Source organism: Maniola hyperantus, chromosome 1 (assembly GCF_902806685.2).
Source record: "Maniola hyperantus chromosome 1, iAphHyp1.2, whole genome shotgun sequence".
Classification (NCBI taxonomy): Eukaryota; Metazoa; Arthropoda; class Insecta; order Lepidoptera; family Nymphalidae; genus Maniola; species Maniola hyperantus.
The window spans coordinates 17987333-17994907 of record NC_048536.1 but is presented as its reverse complement, the minus strand read 5'-3'; positions in this window follow the sequence as shown (position 1 = coordinate 17994907).

Sequence of the window (7575 nt, the reverse complement as noted above, 5' to 3'; positions counted from 1 at the left end):
ATGCCTCGTCGTAGTCGGGGCATTGACCAGAGTTTTGCACGTTACACATTGCTGGTTTGAAAAATACTAAATCACTAAAACTACAAAATGAGGCAAATGGTTATGGTATGGTATGGGTATGGTCAGTGGCGTGCACAGTGTTTGAAGCCAGGGTAGGCATTAGTTAGGTAGGAACCTGTTTACTGGCAGGTCATAATGAAAAATATGCATTGAGCTATTACAACTGGGGTAAGCAGTGCATTTATGCCTCTATGACCTGCACGCCACTGGGTATGGTATTGGATTGTGTTTAGGTAGTATAACAATAACGCTAAGTTTCTGCTAGCTACAACTCAAATCCACGCTCATTTATCACAATATATTTATTTTGGCCGGTTTTTTATTTTATTACTTACCAACAGAGGCGTCTTTACTTTACTTTTTGGTGCAGGGTGTGCGGCGCACACGGGCGCCGGGTCTAAGGGGGCCCTCTAATGCGACACCTCCAAAGATGCGTCGATGCCGGCGCTCTCAAAGACCCTGCGCTCGTGTTATGGCCGACGCCGTCATCATTTAAAATTGCACCATTTGCATCCGAATTTCCGTTTGAAAATATAACTGTTAGTATTCCATTTTGACCCTGCTCCTACTAGACTAGAGGGCGCCAGGGTACTGGTTGCACACGGGCGCCACAAGGGCTAGAGACGCCTCTGCTCACCAAGTTTTATTTTTGCAATAAACAATTATTATACTTACCTAGGTACGTTCAGCGAAATTCAAGTGAAAAATATATCAAAGAATACCCATTGACGCTGCACCGTACAACAATACCCGCGACGTATTATACCTGCATGTACAATAATGTACAAGCTACATACTGGTACATACGGGTACATTACAATGTACATGTTCCATACACTCGATGCCGGCAGTCGATGGAGCGCGCTCTTTCTATACAATTCAAAAGTAGAACGAAAGAAAAGCGCTCCGAACATTCTGTCAGTTTTGTGTTCACACAACGACATTGCCCCGTCTGAAGTTTTTGTTAACTACCTCCATTTTGCAATTTTACAAAAATAATCTATATATATAAAAGGAAAAGGTGACTGACTGACTGACTGACTGATCTATCAACGCACAGCTCAAACTACTGGACGGATCAGGCTGAAATTTGGCATGCATATAGCTATTATGACGTAGGCATCCGCTAAGAAAGGATTTTTGAAAATTCAACTCCTAAGGGGGTGAAATAGCGTTTTGAAATTTTGTAGTCCACGCGGACGAAGTCGCGAGCATAAGCTAGTTCATAAATAAGTATTATGTTTTTATTATAATGTTATGAGGCTATTATTTCTTAGTAACAGAGTTGCGTGGAAGCAATTGGCTGAGCTTTCAGTTGTCCACACAGTGGTAGTTGTATTGTTATTATTGTAACTTATTATGATTTGAAAAGAGCAACGGCCGAGTTTCTTGCCAGTTGCCAGCTCTTCTCACTAGAATCTGCACTTCGAGCATGCGCAGCGTGGCGGCGGTGGTACAGTCAGACTTAAGATAATATTTTAATTTATTGTTATGGTCAACCCATCGCCCGGCTCACTACAGAACACGGGTATCCTCTCAGAGTGTGAAGGGTTTTGGCCATAGTCTACCACGCTGGCCATGTGCGGATTGGTAGACACCTTTGAGATCAGTATGGAGAACTCTCAGGCATACGGCATACCGGTTTCCTCACGAAGTTTTCCTTCACCTTTAAAGCAAGTGATATTTAATTACTTAAAACGCACATAACTCCGAAAAGTTAGAGGTGCGTGCCCTGGATCGAGCCCCCGACCTCCGATTAGAAGGCAGACGTCCTAGCAACTAGGTAAATCTGATGACTTAGATTAGATGACTGAAATAAATTATGGTCTTGTAGTGCAATAGTTAGGTATCCCCTCTGTATGACATGTACAATTTAAATGACTGTTTTTATTTCTATTTTTTTTTCTCTTGTTTTTGTATGACTTAATTAATTTACTTTCTGAATATTATATAATTTTAAAGATTTTGTAATTTATATGTACTTACATGTTTCTAAAAATTTAACTGTACCTAATGTAATATTTAAATATTCATACGCCAATATTCTAAGGTAGAATGCATAAGGCTTGCCAACTAATTTTATAACCATGATATGTCACCTGCATTCTTATGAATAAATTTATTATTTATTTATTTATTTAGGTTATCACAGCTTTTTCATAATATTGGTCTACATAAAATAAATAAATTTTTATTTTGATTATTTCAACTTTCGTAAGTAGCTACCGATTTACTTTTATCTATCTTATATCAATTGATGCAATTTTAATGTTAAAAAATCCCTAGTAAAAATACTTAATATTGATTATAATATTATCTACCTACGAGAGGTCAAGACGACAATCGGGGTATGAGGCGGGGGGACGCCCTGCATACCCGCACGTCACCCGCGCTCGCCCGCACCGGGTTCGCGCGGGGGCTGTGCGGGTGTGCGGGGCGTTCCCTCCCCGATCGCCACTTGCGTACCTACTAACAAACTGGCGAAAAACAGAATCTCTAATTCTGCAAAATATACCTACATCGCTGGTTTTCTTATCTACATGCATTCCATTTTGGAATGTATATAAAGCGCGCGCCGTCCGCCATTGATGTGCATGCACGATGCATGCATTGTTGCCGCAATGAATGCCCATTTTTTGATTTTTCCACCTGAATTTCGCTGATGAATCTTTATTGTTACAATGCGGCGTACCTGCGTAGGTATTATATAATATAGTAAATAGGTACGTACCTATTACTTCAGTATTAAAGTAAATAGGTTATACAGTACGCAGCAGAAAGTACTGTAGGTACATACATCGACCTTTAGAATGGTTTCGGCTTTGTAGAGCGTTGCCTCTGTCACTTATACACTACTAGCTGATGCCCGCGACTTCGTACGCGTGGATTTAGGTTTTTAAAAATCCCGTGGGAACTCATCAATTTTCCGGGATGAAAAGTAGCCTATGTCCTTCCCCGGGATATAAGCTAAATCTGTACCAAATTTCATCAAAATCGGTTGAACAGTTGGGCCGTGAAAAGCTAGCAGACAGACAGACAGACACACTTTCGCATTTATAATATTAGTATGGATGTGACGTTTTGTCGGTCTCAACGACAGAGACAGTGCTCTACAAAACCACTATCTCTTTCTCAAGGTCGGTACTGTACTAATACAATGCACTATTGCAGTCTCTGAGCTATGCTTGGAGTTTTCCTATCACGTTATAGGAAAGATCGATCTCAACGACAGAGACAACGCTCGACGCTCTACGAAACCATCTATCTCTTTCTAAAGGTCGGTGTACAATATTTCTTGTGGCGTACCTACCTACTGTAGTCAAATCAAGTCAATAAGTGTAAGGGCCCGGATTCGATTGCCGGTAGAAGCAACTTGGGAAAAAATAATTTTTAAATTGTCTCTGGTTTGGTCTGGTGGTAGGCTTCGGCCGTGGCTAGATACAGAGGTAGGCCATCAAAGCCGTGCCGCTAAGCAATTTAGCGTTCCGGTACGTTCCCGTGTAGAACAAGGTTGGCGGTCTCAAAATAAAACACTAATTAATACATAGACATTTTATTCGGTGAGATTATCACAAACTAAATAGGACTGCAATACTTAAGCGGTACAGATAGGAAAAAACTATGACTAAAAACTAAGACTATAAAAATAATTGCCTAAAATACGTAATGGTTATAATAGGTTGCGTATTTCAAAACAACTAATTAAATAGTAAACCTAAGTAAGGGTTTTTTATTAAATCACAGAATAATTTAAGTTTTAAAAACTATTAGATAGGTACAATCTAAAGTATATAAATATGTAGATTGTTGGTACTTATTAATAATGTTTAATTTAGTAATTTTAATATTAATGTGATATAAGATGGACCATGTTTATAATAAATCAAGCAAAAAAACATTTTGCAATAATATAAGCACACCTTACTTTTGCATTAACATATTATTAAAAAATTCTTCTTAAAATTTTAAAGTGTCCTCAAATAATTATATTTTATGCATTTTATTTTATTATGCAATAAATATTTAAGGGACTGTCAAATAGCAAATGGCGTTTAGATGATATAGGTATTGCTGTAAATAAATTTAATCAGGTATGTGCGTTTTACATTTATTAATTCCATTAATTAATATTATAATAATATTTAAATTAAAATTATATTTTTATCAATAAAGAATATATTTTAAGGAACTTCTTAATAGCCTCAACTTATTAAACTAATAAAAATGATGAATTAAATGCATAAAATGGCACTAGCTAAAAATATATTGAGTATTTAATTTAAATGAGTAGGTACCTAGGTATTCGACAGGTCGAGATGGCAATTAATCATCATGTATTTGGTGGGAGGCTTCGGCCGTGGCTAGTTACCACCCTACCGGCAAAGCCGTGCCGCCAAGCGATTTAGCGTTCCGGTACGATGCCGTGTAGAAACCAAAGGGGTACGGGTTTAATAAAAACTGCCATACCCCTTCCATATTAGCCCGCTACCATCTTAGACTGCATCATCACTTACTACCAGGTGAGATTGCAGTCAAGGGCTAACTTGTATCGGAATTTTAAAAAAAATCCTCTAATCATCATTTTCTATGGAAAAATAAATTCGGCCATTTTGATTTTTTTTCTATTCATCGAGTAGACCTTCAAATCCTGATCATCTTTTGCTAAGAAACCACTCTTCCATCTTTTATACCCTCCGAGATGTACACCGACGAAGTTTGCCGCACTAACCCGGTGCGGGCGAACGTGGCTGTGCGGGGCGTCCCCCCGCCTCATACCCCGATTGCCATCTCAACCTGTCGCATACTATATTATTTTGTTTTGTAAGTATTTTTTATTTTAACAAAGTTTACGGAAACTTTAAGTACCTACTTGTTTTGAGATTCACGTCAAATACAAATGATTTGATTTTAGTCAGTCAAATTGTCCGTTTTAAAGGACATTGAATTATTTGTTTTGCCTAGTCAATAATTTAACTATTCGGTTTTACCTTTTTACCTATCCTTTTTATGGGATATACTGCTTTTTACTTGGATGGATCACTTTGTTGTCTGTCTGTCTGTCAAGAAACCTACAGGGTACTTCCCGTTGACCTAGAATCATGAAATTTGGCAGGTAGGTAGATCTTATAGCTGACATTTGGGGAAAAATCTGAAAACCGTGAATTTAGGGTCAGATCACGCAAAAAAAATTAAATTGTGGTCATGAACTAATAATTAGTATTTTCAACTTTCGAAGTGAGTGACTATATCAAGTGGGGTATCATATGAAAGGTCTTCACCTGTACATTCTAAAACAGATTTTTATTTATTTTTATGCATCATAGTTTTTGAATTATCGTGCAAAATGTCGAAAAAATACGTCTGTAGTACAGAACCCTCATTGCGCGAGCCTGACTTGCACTTGGCCGGTTTTTTTTTATTGTTGATACTTGGTAGGTATATTATATGTACTGTGCAAGTGAATTTCCATAAGAAGAAAGAATAGAAATTAGTAGGTACTTTCATAAATAAAATTGTGTTGTGACCAAAATATTGTGTGAATGAAGTGACGAGATTTTTAGTACATTAATTATACTTAGGCTAATTTTTTTTATTTTTTTTACTGTTTAATTTTGGGCGTGAGTATTTTATATTTTGGAATGTTATAGGTACCTAGGGCAAATTGTTTTTTTTTCTTCATTTTTTTACACTTTTCTATTTCTAACAATAGGCTACTTGACACTTTTTTTAAGTTGGTCTTAAATGGTTAATATTTGTCCTATTATATCAAAAAAATTAACACTATATTTTTTTGCGCCCTAAAAACCGTAAAACTTTAATTTAAAAAAATAAATTTCTTAGACAGGTGAAAACACTGACGGCCATGTTTGGCCGATAGATTATCTGTGCTCTGACGTCATGCATTTGTAAACAACAGCATAACCTCCCAAAGTTTAATAAACATGACTTCTATACTAGTTTACATGAAAAATATAGTAATTATCGTTATTGTATCATCCGAGAACGTAAAAAACGCATCGATAAAGACCACAGGAAAGTTGTGGATTAGAGTGCCCAGTGAAATAAATATACGTAACACGCAAAGACTTGCTTAAAGGGATCCTATATGACTAACGACTTCAACCCAAATTTATTTTTGCAAAGATCACTTTGTTGTAAGTCTTACTTAATAACTTATTCAATTTATAAAGAGAAAACGATATTTTTTTACGTTTACTATGAGTTTTTAGAAATATATAAAAACTAGCTTATGCTCGTGACTTCGCCCGCGTGGACTTCATAACTTTCAAACCTCCATTTAACCCACTCAGGGGTGGAATTTCAAAAAATCCTTTCCTAGTGGATACCTTCTCTTTACCTACAAAGAACACACTCACCAAATTTCATGTATCTAGGACCAGCTGTTTAGATGGTTAGGCTGTGCGTTGATATATAAGTTAGTCAGGACTCTAAATTTTATATATATGGATACTACGTTAGTCCCCGCGTGACATAGGAATGACATTTCTTTGTTTACATATTTAATGACGTCACATCATGGCTGACAGCGTTTCAAATAAAAATAAAAATTGTATTTTTTTAAATTGGATTTATATATCCATCCTGCGTTTTTAATAATTGTTATTGATATATTTCGTTGTCTTAAGCAAAATACTATAATAAATAATGATTTATTGGACGAAATTAGATATGAGTCAAGTAGCCCATTATATTTGGTTTAATAACTTACATTTATTTAGCTTAGGTACTTACTAGATATTGACTATCACCATGACAATTATATTCGAAATTAAAAAGAAACTCATTCTATTCCCAGCAGTGGTTTGCAGAGGCAAAGACACTGCTTACCCTATAATACTAACGTAGACTGAGTAAAAAAGCTAGACTAAAGTACCTACTGTGTAACCGCGAATGAGATAGCTGTAGCACGACATAACGATGAATAGCACGACAATTACCATTGTTTAGTAGTCAATATTTGTATTAACCGATCAACAATATTTGTATTAAACGTTTTTTATGTGAAAACAACTAAATACCAAGTGAGAAATACAATGACGCCACGGATTCTCATTTTGTTTTGCAACTAAAGTTGTAGTCCTTGAAAAAAATCGGTTACACGATAAGGGACAAAAATAGGTTAGCTGCGTCTCTGTTTATCACATTAGTAACTTTATCTGTGCTCTCTTTTTAGTGTGAATGAGAAAGCAAACGTTCCTTTGTCTAGATTTTTTACTCAGTCTACGAATACTGACTATCTCCAATTTAGTTAAGTTTTTACCTTCATCACACACCTTTTCGCCTTAGAACTACGCACGTCAATCATTAATTCCAAAGTGCTAATGAAATAAAACTAAAACTTTTCGCCTTTCATTCCTCACTTATCACTAAAACTAATAGAGGAAACACTTTGCTCACCAATATTGAAGGTATAGAAATTACTTCAAAACTTTTGGCGAGAAAGTTATACTTCGAAAATTGAAAATACTAATTATTAATTTATGACCACAATTT